Source organism: Choloepus didactylus, chromosome 4 (genome assembly GCF_015220235.1).
Source record: "Choloepus didactylus isolate mChoDid1 chromosome 4, mChoDid1.pri, whole genome shotgun sequence".
NCBI classification, from domain to species: domain Eukaryota; kingdom Metazoa; phylum Chordata; class Mammalia; order Pilosa; family Megalonychidae; genus Choloepus; species Choloepus didactylus.
The window spans coordinates 42058023-42076790 of NC_051310.1; the positions used below are offsets into that span (position 1 = coordinate 42058023).

The 18768-nt window shown below is 49.4% G+C and overlaps 1 protein-coding gene across 3 annotated transcripts in view; it reads left to right on the top strand.

Moving 5' to 3' along the window:
• Positions 1 to 18768, top strand: part of ACTN1 (actinin alpha 1) — a 93192-nt gene that overhangs the window by 10107 nt on the left and 64317 nt on the right. The window lies entirely within an intron of this gene.

Genomic DNA, 18768 nt, shown 5'->3' on the forward strand with positions numbered 1-18768 from the left:
TTGGCGCCGGGGAGCCAGGCAGGCTTTTGTACCAGGTAACTGAGGTTCCATATTTATTTTGATTTTAAAAGCCTGTGCATGTGAAACCTGCAAAGGTTGAGACTTGTTTAAGCCTTTGAGACTGTTAAGAAAGTTTGTGAGGGAAAGTTTGGGGCCTTAGTCTGGGTAACTGGGTTTGGCTTTCAGCGCAGCAGGGCTGGGGAGTTTCTGAGCCAGACCAGCAAACAGAACTGAGGGCAGTACCCTTTCCTGACCCACAGTGTTGAACCTTGCAAGGGTCTAAATTAAAGGCCTTGAAAGGTTCAGCTAAGGATGGAAAAGCCATCCTGGGTGTGGGAGCCTGCCTCCTCTCTGCTGCCTTGTTTTCCCTATTTCCTGGTAGTTGGTGCTCATGGGGCTGTTTGGAGCAAGTGTGGTCACAGGGCTGTGATCTGAGGCCAGGCTTGTAGGGGAGTCTTTTATGCGCCCAAAGATTTATTTATTTATTTATTTATTTTTACTCTTTTTTTTTTTTTTAAATTAAATTCAGTTTTATTGAAATACATTCGCACACCATAGAACCAAAGATTTATTTTTTAAAAACCATCTGCAAAGCTGATTATAACTGATGGGAGTCGAATGAAGTGGTGCTGAGCTCTATTTTCAAATCATCTGTAGGTGAAATGACATGATGGGAGGGAACTTTGAGGTGGGTGGCTGCTCTCAGGAGCCTCTCCTGATGGAACCCGGCTTTGTATCTTGGAAGAGAAGCACCAAGCTTTGGACGTGGGTGGGAGGAGGTGTGTGTTAAAATGAGACTCGATCTCTTCTCCTTATGTCTGATGGTGAAGATGTCCATGCATAACAGCTTGTGGTTTGGGGATGGATAGAGAATTGGAGCTATTAATTCTTCTAAGTCGAACCTCAACATCAAGAAATAGGATCCCCACCACCCCACAGTTAGAGGACCCCAATGCTCGCAAAGGAGCAGCCACCACTGCTGTGGCCGGGCTGCTATGTGTCTGCCCAGGCCTGTGTGTGAGCGTGGTTGGTGTGTCTGTCCATTGCCACATGTGTGCATCAGCAGGCACGTGTGCGTGTCTCTGGGTCGAGAAGCCCCTCTGTTGGTTTTGGCCACTGCCTTGACTTTGGCAGGGGAGCGGTTCCCTTCCAGACATCCTCCAGATGATATATAACGGCACTTTCCAGTGGAGTTCCCGACAGTTCGGAAGGGCCTTTCTTTCCAGGAACCCAAAGTGCTTTTCCAGACTTGGCCCTGGGAGCTGGGAGCTGGAGGAGGCTGCGGCTCATGAATTCTGCTTTCCCAGAGGAGGGGAAGTGGGGCCAGACCCCCAGCTTCCTGCCTTTTGTCCGGGACACTGATGGCTGGGACCATGTGGAGTTAGCTTTGCATGCAGAAATCCCTGAGGCCCCTTTTTAAAATTTGGATATCTTTTCCAAACTTTAGCCCTGATGAGAGCCTCCTCTCTTTTTTTTGTTGTTGTTATTGTCAAGCAACAGTAATTTCATTGTATATAATTAGCTCTTAAAAAAATTAAGGAATGCCACATTGGGGTCTCAGTTCGGTGGAGCCCCAGGGTACCCGGCTGGGGGACCTACCCCACCATCCCCGCTCCTTGGGAGTGGCTCGCTCAGGAGAAGGCCCAGCTTTTTTTTTTAAATTCAGTTTTATTCAGATATATTCACATGCCATACAGTCATCCATGGTGTATAATCAGCTATTCACAGTACCATCATACAGTTGTGCATTCATCACCCCAATCTATTTTTTAACATTTTCCTTATATCAGAAAGAATCAGAATCAGAATAAAAAATAAAAATAGAAAAGAACACCCAAATTGTCCCCCCCATCCCACCCTATTTTTCATTTAGTTTTTGTCCCCATTTTTCTACTCATCTATCCATACACTGGATAAAGGGAGTGTGATCCACAGGGTTTTCACAATCACACTGTCACCCCTTGTAAGCTATGTTGTTATACAATTGTCTTCAGGAGTCAAGGCTACTAGGTTGGAGTTCGGTAGTTTCAGGTATTTACTTCTAGCTATTCTAATACATTAAAACCTAAAAAGTGTTATCCAATATAGTACGTAAGAATGTCCATCAGAGTGACCTCTTGACTCCAGTTGGAATCTCTCAGCCACTGGAGCTTTATTTCATTTCATTTCACATCCCCCTTTTGGTCAAGAAGATGTTCTCAATCCCAAGGGCCCAGCTTCTGAGCTCGCCTTGCTGGCCTGGGAACACGCTCCGGAATACGGAGCTGAGCATCCGCTCTTCCCCCTTCTCTCCCCACCCCCCAGCATGAACTAACCTGATTCTGTGCCATGGCTCAGCACATTTCTAAGCGTTTTACAGATATTAATTCATTTACTCTTCACAATACTTTTAAGAATAGTTTACCAGGAAGTAAAGGAAATTGGAGGATACTTGGAAATTAAGTTTGCTTGTGCCTGAAAGACTCAGATGGTTACAGCCTTTATTTCTACATTTTTTTTCTTTTTTTCCTTTTTTTTTCACCTTGAAGTCTGTTCCCAAATACCCTGTTGGCTTCCGGTTTTTATTTTAAGAAAGTCATATGTTACAGCTAGAGTTGAGGCCCTGGCATGCTTCTCCCCAATCCCGAGTTTGGAGTTTTCATTCCTGAGCATTTGTTTATATCACCCCTGCATATGTGGGTGTCTGTGTTTTGGGTCTGTTTTAAAATTTTAAATAAATGCAGTCGTGCCCCAGGCAGTGGCCCTGCTGTGCACACCTCTCCTTGCCCTGGAGTCACGGACGTGACCTTGGCAGGACGCCCCCCCCACCCTTTCACAGATAAGGCGGCCAGACATGGAGGAGTTGGAGGACTTAGAAGATCTGAGCAGGTCACACAGCTCCTCGTGGTGGGAGGTGGGACTGGCTTCCTGCCACGTGGGCAGCTGCCTTGTGTTACACCTGCTGCTCAGAGCCCCGCCCGAGTTCAAAGACGTGCTGGTATTTGATGAGGGAGGGCAGGACAAGTCAGCCTCCGTTTCTTATTTTCTTTCTTCTCACGTGTGTTTTTAGCTCCTGGCTCTCATCCCTTGTGGGACCTGCCCCCTTGCCTGTGCTCTCTTTTCCTGGGGCCCTTGAGAGTCAGGTTCTTGGGGGTGATTCCACTCAGCTTTGCCATTTTTTTCCCCTCCCAGGACAGTATTTGTGCTTTTATTACCCCTTGATGAAGCAAACATGTAATGACAAAAAGCCACTGTAAGTTTGGGAATACTTCTAAATGAATTTGTATTTTATGCGTACAGTGGCGTCTTGCAGCATTTGGAAGCTGTTCACACTCTAAAAGAAGACTGTGCTCCGTTTCCAGATGTGCTTGGGCTGCACGGAGAGGTTTGGAAGAGACCAGAGGTGGGGGGTGGGGGCATGGTCAAGTCCTTCCTGGACAGGTCAGGGACAGCCAGGGGGGTCACAGTTCTGTCTTCCTTGTCCCCACCTGGTTTCCTGGCTCTTGACCACCCCACCATCTCCTTGCTCACTTAGCACCTCGGCTAGAGGGTGGGCTGGAGAGAGAAGTAGAAAGGACAAATTTGTTTTGCTGGCTCTTGGAAGCCCTTAGAAACCCTTTCTTTGGCCATGGTTGTGAAACTTGGCTCTAAGGACATTTGGAGGATTCTCAGTGGATTTCACTTATCTGTGAGTGACCTGAGGCTCCTTGGATGATTGAAGGCAGTTTGTGGGGTCTCCTGGGGATCTCTACCTAGCAAAGGGTCTGTTGTCCAGGGACTTTAGAGGCTGTGCCAACCTCATCCCAGAGCCCCAATGCCCAGAACAGCTGGGCAGTGTGAGACGGGTGGTTTGTCGGTTACAGCAGTGGTAGCCCAGCTCGAGTGCATCAGAGTTCTCTGGGGGACTGGTTAAAACAGACTGCTTGTCCCTATCCTCAGTCTGAGGTCTGGGGTGGGGCCTAGGAATTTGCATTTTTAACCAGGTGCAGTGGGAGAGCATTACAGTTACTCTGCAAAGGGTGTAGATACAGGCAGAGGTGAAGAATTGGGGCCACATTTTGCAATCTCCTCTAAATGTCTTGAGCTAGACCTTGACTTTGCTGGTATTTACTAGGGCTTCCCCTGCACACCCTGCCCTTTCCTCTCTGGAAGGTGGAGTCATCGCAGTTGACGGGGCCCTGTTTCAGAACGTCTTAGGGAGTTTCCTGGTCCTCTTGTGTGGGTTAAGGAAGTAAAACCTAGGCTTCAGTTTTCCTTCTCCCTCTAGCTGTGAGCCGACGGTTCTCTCTGGAGTGCTGGACGCGGGCAGCCTGCTCTCTTTAGCTACAGCCTCCCAGGGCTTGTGGAACCAGATAGAACCTCGGGCAGTGTAGGGAGGGATTGATTGTAATCAACAGGGAGGAGGGGAGGATTATAGATTATCTTGTAGATAACAGTATCCCAGGGAGTCGCAGGGAGGGTACTTACAGATTACATGTAGCAGGGACAAGGAGAATAGGTCAAACGTCAACTGTCCAAGTCAAGCAAACTGCTGTGTGCAGTCTTCAGGACACCTGGGGGCCCGGGGTTCCCCGAACGACCGTGCTTTATGTACCAGGGCCTCCGAAGGCCTGAGTTTCCCTCTTATTGCTGCCCACTAAGCCACCCTCATGGCCGGATAGGTCACATTTGACCCTCGCCTATAAAATGAGGGGGCTGAATTATACGATGGTGGTGGTGTGATGACTGTTCTAAGAGCACTGCTTGGATTATCATGTGGAAATGAGCTGTAGGGCCTGGCGCAATGCCAGCTTCCTGGGTCTCTGACCCCTGGGGGAGGGGGTGCGCACTCAGCAGAGTCAGGCTTGAGGTTGACCCCTGGGCTTCCCAGCCTGGCCCTTAAGCTAACATTCCTCTAAGCTGCATCTCTTCTTTAGGAGTCTTCTGTATCCTCAGCTCCCCAGAATTTGTTCCCACCCTCTGGGGAGGGCGTGGGTGGGGTCAGGTGAATGAGCTTCCTTTGTGGACCCGGAAGCCACTTCTCTATGTGTCTGGGACCCTGCCTTTACTCTCTTGTTCTAGGAATGCCTTCTTCAGGTGTGGTCCAGGTGCCTGGAGGGGAGAGTGGGAGAGGCCTTGTTTGGGGTTGGTGAAGAGTCCCTAAGCCCTGCCTCCAGCCTTCCTGCTCCAGGTGTGGTCTGGGGGTTGGGTCTCCTGAAGAATGGCTCAGGAGGAGTGGGCAGGGTGCACACTGCAAGGTGGATCATTCATAACTGGCCCTTTGTGGAGGCTTGGCTGACCTGTAGGCCTGGTGCGAGGGAGGTGGCCTGCCTGGGGCCTCTGTGGGTAGGAGCAACTCTGAGTGGAGCCAGGTAGCAAGGATTTCAGTCTGGAATCTGCCCAAGGGACTGTTGTCAATAGGTGGCCTTGTCTTTCACTTTGTCTACTCCCAGAGCTCAGCTCTATCCCTTCTCTCCCTTGCAGAGATTTGAAAGAAGTCAAGTCAGAATGCCAGAGCCAGAAGGGATGCAAATTGCTACCTTCCCCGCTCTTGCCTCAGATGAAGAGACCAAGGTCCATAGTGATGATCTGTCCTGCCCAGGAACACTCTGCCATGAATGCTTTCCTTGCGGGGCTGGAATTTTTTGTTTTTGTTTTGTTTTCTTTCCTTTCCAGTGGAGATCCAGTTTTCCCAGCACCATTAGTTGAAGAGACTATTCTTTCTCAATGGAGTGGTCTTCACCCCCTTGTAAAAAGTCAGTTGGCCATAAATGTGAGGGTTGATTTTCTGAGCTCTCAATTCTATTCCATTGGTCTCTGTTTGTCCTTCTGCCAGTACCATGCTGTTTTGATTACTGTAGCTTTGAAATAAGTTTTAAGATTGGGAAGTGAGTCCTCCAACTTCATTCTTCTCTTTCAAGATGGCTTTAGCTACTTGGAGCCCCTTACCCTTCCATACAAATTTGATGACTGGCTTTTCTATTTCTGCAAAGGTTGTGGAATTTTATCCAGATTGCATTGAATCTATAAATTGTTTTCAGTAGGATTGACATCTTAATGATATTTAGTCTTCAAATCCAGGAACATGGAATGTTATTCCATCTATTTAGGTCTTCTTTAATTTTTTTTAGCAATGTTTTGTAGTTTTCTGTCTATAGGTCCTTTGCATCTCTGGTTAGATTTATTCCTAGATATTCGATTCTTTTAGGTACTATTGTGAATGGAATTATTTTCTTGATTTCTTCTTTTGATTGTTCGTTGCTTGTGTATAGAAACACCACTGATTTGGGGGTGTTGATCTTGTACCCCAGCTGAATTCATTTATTAGCTCCAGGAGCTCTTTATTCCAGGCACATATAAGCCATCTTCTAAAGTCATCCTTGCTGGTGGGCTCCAGAACATCTGCTGGGAGACACACACAGGTCAAGCCTCTATGCTCTGAAGGCAGATGAAGCTGCTGGGGTTCTGGCTGGTCTGTGGGGCATCCACTTCAGGTGAAATCCCACATGCTGGCCACTGCACCCTGCTAGGTTGGAGACGGTGAAGGGCAGGCAGGCCTGTTGCATAACTGCCTGACACTTGGATGTTCCTGGGGCTGGTTCCCCAGATGGCTCAGGAGGACAGGCATGAGAAATGAGCCTGAGGGACAGACGTGGCAGCCTTGTGGTGGTTGTGTGTCTGGCCCTGTGCTAAGTCCATTACATGCATTATGTCAATGAATCATCATGACCACCCAATGAATTATAGTTCTATTACATTTTCACCCCTATTTTACTGAAGAAACTGAAACTTAGAGAGGTTGAATAATTTGTCCAACCCACCCAGCTCTTAAGTGGGACAGCTGGGCTTTGAACCCAGGGTTCCTGGGCTGGGGCCCACACCCTTGACAGGCTCCAGCTCTTACCAGCTGTGAGCCCTGACTTGAGAAGGGCAGCTCCTCAGGAGAGATGGGGCTGCATCTCCACCCTCCATGGGCCCCAGATACCTCTCTCTGGGCCCGTGCCTTCCTGAGGAACCAGAGCAGGGCAGAGCAGTGGGGATGGAAACAGCTTGGGGCCAGATTGAGCTGCTTAGCCGTCTTCTGTACTTCTTCCTCTTCACCCTCCTGCTTTTCCCCCCTTGTCTGTTCTCATTACCTCTTGCCCCCCACTCCTCCTCTGGACACCACAGGCATTGGTCACCCCTAGGGTGGTCTCAGGAGTGAGGCTCTGCTGGGCCTTACCTCTGGGGAGCTGTGGCTGGGCCTTGCATTCCTGGGGGCCCAGGGGTGCCGGCCATGCCTTCACTGGCTGCCCCAGAGCTGGGGGTGCCTTCTTGGCTGTGCCGAGGTCGGGCTGAGTCTGTGACCACAGAGGGGCTCCAGACCCCACCCTCTGAAACAGCCGTGTAGGGTTTCCCACCTCTTTATTGCAGGCTCTGTGCTAGCTGCATCACGTACTTTATCATGCTTCACCCCCACAACAAGGTAGGAGGTTTTAGCCCCATTGAAAGGTGAGGGATCAAAACCCTGAGAAGTTAAGTCACTCTCTGAAGCTAGGATATAGAAGACAGATTCCCATCCAGGTCTGTGGGGTAAAGTGCCACACTGCCTCATGCCCGGAACAAGGAGAAAGTGGCAGGTGGCTCAAAAACACAAAACCCAAACAACCACCACAAAACACTTCCCAGGCTGCCAGCCTGGTGACAGCATCCTGGGTCAGGGCTGGCCAGGCGTGTCTTGCTGAGGAAGTGTGTTGCTGGCCTCCCCTGGGAGAAAAGGCCAGATGGAAAGCACTTCCCAGACTCGTGGGCACCTCTGACCTATTAGGCTGTGGGTGGATTTGTGACGAGGCATTGCTCAGAAAAGCCCAGGCAGATCACGCAGTGATGTGAGGACAACCAGAAGCCAGTCTGAGCCTTGTCTCGAATCTAGTCTTTTTTCAAGTTGAGTTTCAGTGCCCATTTATCCTGGGATTGTGGGAGCCTGGTGGACAAAAATAAATAGTAATAGCAATAGTGATGATAATAACAGCCACAGAGGTGTCACATGCTGATTCTCCTAATGCTCTGTGCCTGGCAGTGTCCTCAGCTTTCTACCTGCAAGCACTGGGACAGGTGCCTTCCCCATACTCACACATCTCACAACAACCCTGTTTTACAGATGGGAAATGGAGGCCCGGGTTGCTTTAGTAACCAGCCCAAGTTCCCATAGCTAGTAAGTGGTAGAGCCAGGATTTAAATGCAAGAGTTTCCCATCAGTAAGACCATGAGTCCCTTGAGGACAGGGACCTCCATGTGGCCTTTATCTCTAATGCCCCACATAGCGACTTTTCAGGAAAGCTGTCATAATAGAAGGAAAGGGGGTTGGATTCTGCCCTTTGAGGGAAAGTTGCCTTAAAATCGGAGGGATCCTGGCACGGTTTCCTGTGGGTGTGAGATTGGCAGCCGTGCTGAGGCCACACCCATGGCTCCCTGCACTTCTCACTGCCTGGGGTGGAAGCCCGAGTGTATGGGGAGACTTCCAGTGTAGATGGAGTGGGTAAAACCGGGGAAGCTCCCTGCTCCCTAGTGTCCAGGAGACGGCGCCTGAAGGCTCCTCCCTAGCATTCATTCCTTTGGAGAGTCACTGTCTTCTTCATGTCACTGATGCTGATCAGGTACTTAATTTCCAGGGAGGGATAAGATAGCAAGTAATATAGAATTATGCCAAGTTATTAATACATGGGGAGAGTGGGGGTTGTTTCTTGTTTCTCTCTTTATCCGCAGTGCCTGGCATGTCAAGGAATGTTGTACAAATGAATGATTTTTAAAAACTTATGGAAAATTCAGGCAAAGAAGAAGAGAGAATGAATAGTCCAGTGAATCACCACTTCACCATCCCCCAGCTTCAACAATTAGCACCTGAAAAATGATTTTGCCTGTAATATTTAGTCATCTAGGTTATTTTACAGTGAGATTGGTGTTGAGTAAGGAATTGCTAGGAGCTTCTCAAATGGAGGAGGACAGACAGAGATGAAAAGATACTATCCTAATAATAAAACGCACCCTGGTGCCAGGCAGGTTCCCGAGAGCATGTGAAGGATTGAATGGATGACACTCAATAACTGGCTAAAATGGTATTGAGCTTCATCCCCTGGGTGTGTGTGTGGGGTGGCGTGGGGTAGGGGGGTTTCTAAAGGATGAATTCAGCTGGAAACGTGAGATTCTCAAACTTATACATTGGGGCCGAAAGTGCTACACAGCCAGCAATAGTTTATCCTTTCAACTACCATTTACTGTGGATCATCTCTCTCTCTTTTTATATGAAATTTCAAGAATAAGAAAAAGTAGAACAACTATCCATGTACCCACCATGCAGATTTAAAACGTTAAGCACCTGCTCTTTCCTGCAGTTTCCCTGTAATGTACCAAGAAGCCACATCCAGTACAGGGAAGGGAGCCCAGAAGGGGGGCCCCACCCCGCCCTGGAGGGGACAGGCAAAACTCCCTGGAGGAGGTGATGACGTGAGTTAAAAATGAAATCTGGATGCCTGGATGGATGGATGGATAGATGGATGGATGGCTGGATGCCTGATGAAGCAAGCGGAGAATCCAGGTGCTAGATGTGTGGGTGTTCACTTTACAGTTCTTTCAGGTTTTCTGCCTTTGAACTTTTTCATCATAAAATGTTTTGGAAAAAAAGAAAAATCTAGAATATGTAAAGGTGAGTCAGGAAAGGGAGTGGTGATGAAGGGTGGATGGGAGGAGGGAGGTGGGCCAGGCCAAGAGTGTGACCGACGGCAAGAAGTGAGCGTCAGGAGCTGGTGAAGGAGTGGGCCGCGGGCAGCTGGAGTGAAGACGCCCGGGGTGAGTCGGCGGAGGGACGGGCTCTGGCCATCTTCCTGGCGGAGGCAGGAGCCAGGCTTGCCCGAGTCCTGCTCAGCGCGCGGCCCTCTAAACCAGAGGCCGCGCTGGGAGGCCTGTTGGCCCGAGGAACCCCCTTTAGAGGGTGCGGAGGGGAGGAAACCCCATCTGAGGGGTTCTCAAGGCACCTGGGCTGCTTGGAGCAGGCTAAGGGCTGCCACATGGACGACGGGCTGCATTACACTCGCTCCTGGGTAGAAGTAGGATTCCGCAGAGTTGTGCGAAGATAGGGTCTAGCTCAGACTAAAATGTTCTGAGTCAAAACTTTCCAAAGAAGGAACGAACTGCTAGGTTGTGCGTTCTGTGGTCCCGAATGTGTTCAGGAAGACTGGGGGGTTCTCCAGGCAGGGGTGGGAAGGCTGTGGAGGGAGGAGGTCTTCACGTCGCGTTCCAAGGATTTAAGCTGGGGGAGAGGGGGTGCAGTGACCGGTGGGTTCAGGCAAAATGGTGCTCCAAAGAAGGCGGCTGTGGAGGAGGTGCTGGCCCGTTGCCATGGGAACTGTCTCCGCTCTGGGTTTCCAATTCAAAGGATGCCCTGGGAGGGAGGGCGCTCCCTCCGCCTGAGAGGCGATGAGTCAGCCCTGCCTCCACCCCCCACCTCGGGCCACCTATACGTTCCTGCCCGGATGTGGGGCTGTTGTCATTTGAGGGAAGATGGAGGCAGAGGCAGCCACGCTGGCAGGCTGGGCATCCAGGTCCCCTCCAGATCCAGGGCCCTCAACACTCAACTGAAATGGCCTGGCACCAGCTACACCTTAGGCCTGTGCTGGACCTGAGAATGTGATGACAATGTTTTGACAGGTGTGCTGGGGTTTTGAAGGAGATGTGCAGGCCGTTTGTCTGTGTCTGTCTGGCTGATGCGGTGGGGTAGTTTCTGGGATGGATGGGGAAAGGTTCCTGGAGGGGAGGGGCAATTGATCTGAGGCTGGCAGGATGAGGAGGAGCTAGTTTAGTTTGGTAATGAGGTCCTGGGCAACTGGAGGTCAGGGGTCATGGCTCCTTCTCTCTGGGCACAACCCCCCAGCCCCTTGCCATGTGTCCAGTTTGGTGTTCTTGTGAGGTGATGCTCAGAACATGTCAGCTACTGATGGGGGCTGCAAGAATCTCAAACAGCTGTGATTCCAGAGCACCAGACATCTTCCCCAAGACCCTAAGAAATCCATACTTGTCACACACTGGTTTCCTGTCTCAAAGGATCTGAATAGGAACTTGTAGCATGACCCCACCCCCCAATGTGGCAGCCTGTGGGATGGAATTTGAAAGGCCAGGGAACTCTGCTTCTCTAGCTTCTCCCTTCACTCACATGGGCTCCATTTGAGACAATAATTTGAGAAGATATTTTAAACTTCAGGGGAAAAAAAAGACCATTTTAACCTTTTCACCTAAACACAACTATTTATATTTTCAGAATCCTATTTTTGCTTTTATCCTCATGCATGCATAATTTTGATAGTGGTGTATCTAAAAACTTAGTTCTGTTTTTATATTTTCCCACTTAGTATTTATCAAAAAATATTTGTTCCCTATATATTTATACAGCCTTTATGCTCCTTCCCTGGAGAAAGTGTGATCCAAACATAGAGATTGTTTCGTGATACATATTTATTTGTACCTTCCTGCCTCTTTCCAAAAAGCATTTGAGGTGGAAACTAAAAGGCACATGTATGGTAGAGTTTTAAATTAAAGTTAGAAGATTGAGAATTTTCTCAGGGTGGGGTGAGGTAATTGGTTCAGAAAACAATGCCAAAAGGGGTTAGGTTTTGTAAGTCAGCACAAACTTTAGTTCTGAGCTTCCTGGCAGCCAAAACAAAAAGGGACATTGTAAGTATCATAATGTTGATTACCTAATAGAAGGAAGTATACCAGTCATAGGGATGAGACACTTTTTGTAAGTGCTAAAGTCTGAGGGCTTTGCCATTTTGAGAGAGACACGGAGCTGTGCAGTGGATGATGCCATCATGCTAGTTTCATGAACACCCAGAATCCTTTTTTTGTACACTTGGTTCTTAAATCTACCCCCAGTAGAAGCCAGAGGCATGGTGCATATCACACTCCTGTGAAGGCGTTTCTGTGGGGAGCTGAAGTAATGAAAGCTAGTTCCACTGTTTCTAGAGGTTTAGCTTAAGAGCGGACTAAAGCCCTTGGAGATGAGATGCTCATTAGCATTTCCTGGAGACTCTCGAAGACTTGTATGACAGGAGTGAAGGGCCTCTGTGTGGACTTCCCGGCTCTGCATTCAGAGTTTCCTGAGGACTTTCCTGAAAGGGGAACTAAGTGTTTGCTGTAGGTGCAAAGCTGCTATTTTGTTATGAAAATGAGGGCTTGGCCTCGCCTACCTCTTCAGGAGGATGGCTGACCAGCCAAAGCTGGCCTCTAGAGGCAGTTTGGGATCTGCTCTTGAGCGTCAGCAGGGCCCTTCTGGCCTGGGAGCTCTCAGCCACGGAGCAGGGTCGAGGTCATTGAGGAAGGAAGGTGGGGCCAGCAGGGGCTGGGCTCTGGGTTTGTCACCTTTAACCTCTGCCTCAGGCCTTGGCCAGGAGACACACACGCCTCAGAATTCTGTCTTGGACGTTTTTGTTTCAGTTTTTGGCTCTCAGAGACGATGCATCTATAAAGATTCTTTTCACGCCAACATTTCCCTTCATTTTAGGATATTGTCCAGGAGCTGGGTTAGTCGTTCAATGGAGATGCTCATTTCTGGGACTCCTTTGACATGGAAATCAGCTTTTAAAGAACTGGTCAGCTTGATGTGCCACCAGCAATACACAACATATTTTTTTCCTAATTAAAAAGAAAAGTAATAGTTATTGGGAAAATCTAGAAAATGCAGCAAAAGACAAAGAAGAAAGTAAGGATTGCCCGAAATTCTCCCACCCTGTGAGCGCCGCAGTGTGTGGTTTGGTCCGCTGCTGCAGTGAGTCTGCTGCCCCTGTTGGGCAGGTTTGAGCTTGGGGAGGTGTCCCCCATGAGTGCCGTCCCTGGAACCTCCTATCCACTGGGCCACCTGATTGTCTTCGGTGGAAGTGTCTTAGCCGCCTTTCTGTCTGGCTCTGGGCTGACATTTCTAGGGTTCGGAAAGCCCAATTAACATTTTCCTCTTGTGCTGCGTGTATAAAAAAGGTGGTTCAGAAAACTCTCAGAATTTAAATATTTGGGAGAGAAATGTTGAATTATTTTACCCTCTGGGAACTTGGCAGATTCCTCAATAGCTACTACATGCCAGGCAAGCCCTGCAGAGGTAGGGACGTCAGACTGATGAGCTTCCTTGGGAGAAATGGTCAAGAAGTGGCGTATGTGTCTGAGGCAGTTTTGCCCAGGCCTGACTCCTGACCACATTCCCCAAGTTCCTGGTATTTGTATGTCTGTGAGGCTTGTCTGAAGAGCCGGGGTGTTGAAATTGAAGGGAAGTGGGAGAAGTCATAAATGAGAACCTAACCCTGCTCTCTCCATACCCAGGGATCACTTCCCCAACCCCCTCTTCACTTCTGAACCAAATGTCCCACGGTCCAGGGAGATGCTCTTCTCTGCTCCCCTGATCTTCAGGAGGACGGCTCCTAGGCGGGGCAGAGACCCCTTCCCGTGCTGGCCAGAGGCCTTGCTGAGTTCTTGACCAGAGTGCTGGCTGTGGGCTGAGGGTGGCCGGCAACCCCAACCCAGAGTGTTACTTTTGTTACTGGGTAGCTGTGCTTTCACCAGAGCAGGTGAATTTCCCAGAAGCCAGGACAGCAAGTGGATGGTCTGTTCATGCAATTACGTGACCTCAGATAGGAAGTGAGACCTCAGTCTGTAGCAACTCTTAGGAACTGACAGAAGGTTTCTTAGGTGCCTTCAAATGCCAATGGAGGTGACTGGTACACACAGTAGTGACACACCTAGATGGATGTCATCACTGAACATGTGGAGGGTGATGTAGAGAAATGTCCTTTCTCCTGCATCTCTGGCCCTTCCGTTGGGTTGGGAGGGATTTGGGCAGGGACCATGGCTGGAGGTCGACATGTGTCTCCTTGGGGAAGAAGAGACGAATGTTTAAATGATAGCATCTTAGGGTTAGGGTTATCAAGACTCCTTCTGCCAACACATGGCCTTTCTTGGAGTTGCACCTGGAGGATGCTTGAAGTCCTTAATACTGACGTAGCTCCTGGCCAGCACATCTGATGCACTCACAGGGGCAGTTTTCCAGATTCTAGGGGGCTGGGGATGAGCCGAACTTTGGAGCCATGGATTCACTAGAGAGAATCTTGGTTTGGAGATGTTTCCTTGGGGGCACTGGTGGGGAAAGGTACCAGAATGTGTCAGCTGCCGTTTGTGTAAAGAGCTTGTAGCCATGTGGCCAGGCTGGGATTGATTTGCTCTGTCTGGTTGGTTAGACACCCCACCCCCTTTGTTTCTCCACCCAGGAAACCACAATGAACCATAAAGGCTGGTCCTTGGAAAGACAGTGACTTTGGGCTTTGCTCATTGAGAGAGAGGTTCCTCCGCTATGTATGAGGATTGGAGGTGGGTAGCAATTAAAGGCTGCTAGATTAAGCCTGTATTAAATGATCATTCACTCCACATGTCCATGACTTACTTTCCTGTAGGTGTTCTCCTTCCCATAGGCGTGTCCACCCTCTGCCATTGAATCAGAGCGTTTCACCCTAATGCCAGGTTTCTTAAAGGGTGGTCCCTGGACCATCTGGGGTGCTTGTAAAGACTTTAGCCTCCTGGGCCTTGCCCAGATCTACCCAGCCCAATGCTCTGGAGTCAGAGCCCAGGGATCTGCATATTTACACAAGCTCCAGACTTAATTCTTAAAATTGAGAACCCTTTGAAGGTCAATCTGGGGACAATATTATCGATTCAGTCTGAATGGTGGGAGTTTTTCTAAACAAACTCATTCCTTCATTCTTATTCACACTTCCTCCAGAACATTCCAATGAAGCTTTGAATCCTTATAGGCATAAATTCACCAGCTGTCCCAAACATGAATCAAATATCTCTCTGGACCCCAAACCCCCATTACTTAAGCATTGCTTATTGCTTTCCTGACCATAAACTGTTTTTGGCTTTGGAGCAGGTGGGCTGGTTGGCTATCTGCAAGGCTGCTTTAAAGTAATATTGCAGTGATAATGGTAAAGGCCATGTTTTCTCATCCTGGGTCATCTGAGGGGCCGTCTGCATCAGGCAGGTGGCCCCCTCTGCCCGTCGATCCCTCACACCCTGCTCAGTGGGCCTTTCCCTGCCTATGAGCAAAACATCTGTGTCCTTCAGGGACCTTTCCAGCTCTGTTGTTTGGTTTCCTGTGGAGAGAGGGCTTTTCAACAATCTGTATCCTGCCTCGCCCTGCTCCCCCTCCCTGTCCCACCTTAGTGACCTCTGACTCTCTAGTCTCAGTTGAGCCAGATTGTGACTGTGGCCTTTGTCAGGTTCTAGTTTTCATCCAAACAGTGTGACAAGAGGGGTTTGGGTTGGCTCTAGACTCTAAATGCCTCCTTCTTGTCATGATACCGGATCATTTCAGCCTAGGGGTCTGCCAGCAGTGGATCTTTTCGCTGGCACAGCCTCAAACTGCCCCTTGAGACAGAGGCCCAGGCCACGGGAGATCTGAAGGCCTGGAGGGGTTGATTTAACAGGCAGTCCCCTAACGACAGCACACCTGTAGGGTTCACTTTGGGGGCTCCAGGTCAAGAAACTCTCTGGCTGCTTCTCTTTTCAAGGTAGATGTGGCATAGTGGGGATCAGAGTGCAGAAGGGGGTCAGGAGCTCAGGAATAGGGGAGGCCAAGGCCTGGGGGGAGAGGGAGTTAAGTTTGGTAAGGAGGGCATTAGGGGAGCCGTGACAGAGGGACGAAGATTATAAGGAGGCTTGGAGTAGAGGAGGGAGGACTTGGAGCCAACATTTAAGAAAAGGATCTTCAGAGTCCTTAACCTGGTGGAACCTGGAGACCTGGAGGGCCCCAAGATGATGAAATCATCCCATCTGCAGGCAGAGGAGTCTTACTTAACAGGAAAAAATTCTGATGGGGATGAGTAGAACTCTTAGTGCAGCCTTTGTGCTGCCATGGTGGCTCCTTTATGTAGCGAAAGCCGTGAAAACGTTCATACCCTTTGGCCTGGTAATTCCACCCCCAAGATTGTCCTAAGGAACCCATCCAACCAAAACAAAGAAATGCTTAAAAATATCCTCTCTTTGCTATCTATAAGAGCAAAACTGGGAATAAAACCTTTCATGTCTTGCTAACATTAGGGGAACAATTTTACAAACCGTCATGATGGTGTGGAATGTTTTTGCAGCCTTTAAAATGATAATTAGGAAGATTATATAGGAACAAAATATTCAATAGACGGTTCAGAGCATTAAATAGTGTGTACATTATAATTGGCTGCAACTGTAAAACCAGTGTAACTGAGGAAGATAATATACACAAACAAAAATACTTATGAAGGTTGTAAAAGTAAATACCTTTTAAAATATATATTTAAATTTAAAATTTTATAGCAAGACAGAGAATTTCCAGGTGAAGCACCATCCCTCTTCAAATATTTTTCTGCTCTCACCCGCCCCTTTTCTTGAGTAACAGCAGCTCAAGGACATCTAAGCGACCATTCTGAGCATATTTCCGTGTGTGCTGTGCCCTGCCAGGCCCTGTGGAGGACACAGATGGTGTAAGACGTGGTCCCTTGAACTTAAGGACAGAGGTGCCCGTTGCTGGGGAAGCAGGCTGCACCGATGTTTTTATTTCTTAGGGTTGCTGTAACAAGTACTGCAGATTAGGTGGCTTAAAGCAACAGGAAGTCATTGCCTCAGAGTTCTGGGGCTAGAGGCCTGAAATCCAGGTTGGGTCAGCAGGCACCTGCTGCCTCTGAAACCTGGAAGAGAGAATCCTTCCTTGCCTCGCCCGGCTTCTGGTGTTTGCCGGCCCTCCTTGGCACTCCTTGGTTTGCAGCCGTAGCTCTCTGCTTCTGTGGTCACGTGACATTCTCTCCTTTGCCTTATTCTCTTCTAAGGACACACTGATCATTGGATTAAGGGCCCACCCTACTCCAGAATGACCTCCCTGTAATTTTTATGACATCATTTAACTAATTCCATCTTCAGTGACCCTATTTCCAAAATAAGGACACATTCACAGGTACCGGGATTAGAAGTTGATATCTTTTGGGGTTGGGGTGGGGGGACACACAACCCATAACAGGTGAGCTGGGTGTGCTGATTAGCTGTGGAATGGCCCTGGGGGAAGGGTGGAGCCAAGTGGTCTGGGCTGTCAGCTGGGGATGATGGAAGGATCCTTAGGTCCAGGAGAGCTTCTGGGACATGAGGGCAACCAGCCCAGCACGGGGGAAGCCTGGAGAGCTGCCGTGTATAGGTCATATAAGTTGGGTTGTGTTCAGTTCATCACAGCTTTGAGTAAGATCAGAGTTAAGTGAGAAGTCTGTTATTCACCCATTTTCCAGGAATCTCCAGAGCCCCACGGGGACAGCAGTGGTGTGTAGGCTGGCTCCCCCCACCCCCTCACCATCCCCAGTGGGAAACTCCCAGGCCTAGGGAGCCACGTCTCAGAAGGTGGTGCTTTGGGTTTGATGGCTGCACTGGCGTTGGGGAATCAGCCTTCTTTCTCCTTTGGTGACTCCTCCTTTTAAATCTGCCCCTGGTCTGCATGGGTGCCGGGCACTCCTGGTGGGACTGCCCCATCCACACTTTCCATTTAGGGGGACTTTTGACGTTTTGTTTAAACTGGGATGTGATTGAAAGCGTGTGAGGGTGAGAACCGGAGGCACTGGCTCTTTAAGGCTGGGCTTTCAAGTGAATTTTGGCAGAGGAGACACTGAAGGTTTAATTTTAGGGCTGAGGAGGGGGTGGGGGAGTCCCTACCACATCTGGTTTGTGTTAAGCCTTTCCTTGCAGAAAAGAGCTGTGTTTATGGTTAAAATCCAGCAGAGATCGGGGAGGAAGGGACACCCCCACTGGACAGTGTGGCGCAGGGACATGGCACATACTTCCTTCTGGTCTGACCCTGTCCCAAGCAAAACGGTTCCAACTTTGAGAAAACTGCGACATCCATTTTTATCCCTGAAGTTAAAGCAGAACGTTTGCCTTCAAACAGCCAGCAGCAGCTGGCCCTTTCCAGGCCAAAGCGCTATCCCTTGTGCCTCAGAACTCCCCGGAGTTGGCCGTCTGTCAGCTCAGTCTGTCTGGAGGCTGCAGGGACCCAGTTAGCTCAGTGTTGCTGCCTGATCTAAGGGGCCCGTAGGAAGTTGCCGCCGAAGGCTTCGCGCCAACGGCCTCCCTCCCGTGGTCCCCTTCAGGACTCAGGAGTGGAGCCTCAGAGCCAGAAGGTCCAACAGAGACCAGATCCCAGTCGCCTCTTGACAGATGAAGAAACTGAGGCCCAGGGGGCTGGAGAAGCTCATCCAGGGACACATAGCCAATCGGCGGCAGACTCGGAATTCAAACCCAGCTCTCCTGACTCTTAAATCTGGTGCAGTGCTCTTGCCACGATGCTATCTGGTTTTCTCTTCTGCCTTGCTGTCTGTGTTACTCTTTCAAGCTCTGCCTCCTCAAAGGGCAGGCTTTGGGGGCAAGGGGCAGTATGGCAGGTCTCAAAACTCAGCAGAAAAGTTCACTAGACTGAGTGCCTCGTATGCATGGCTTGTTCACTGCTGTTTTCCCAGCACCAGCACGGTGCCTGGCATGCAATAAGAGCTTAGAAAATATTAAAGGAATGCCCACTGGGGGTGGGCATGCTAGTGTTCCAATTAGACCGCTGCTTCTGGGAGGGAGGGAGGGATACCAGACATACGTCTCTGCTCACAAGGCTCTCCTTCTGAGACCACGTCCTGCCTTCTCCAGCCCTTTCTCCATCTCAGCACATCGAGAGTTTTGCTGAAAGGTGCCTTAGATATCAAATATTCCATCCCCTTTAAGTTACAGATAAAGAAACTGAGGCAA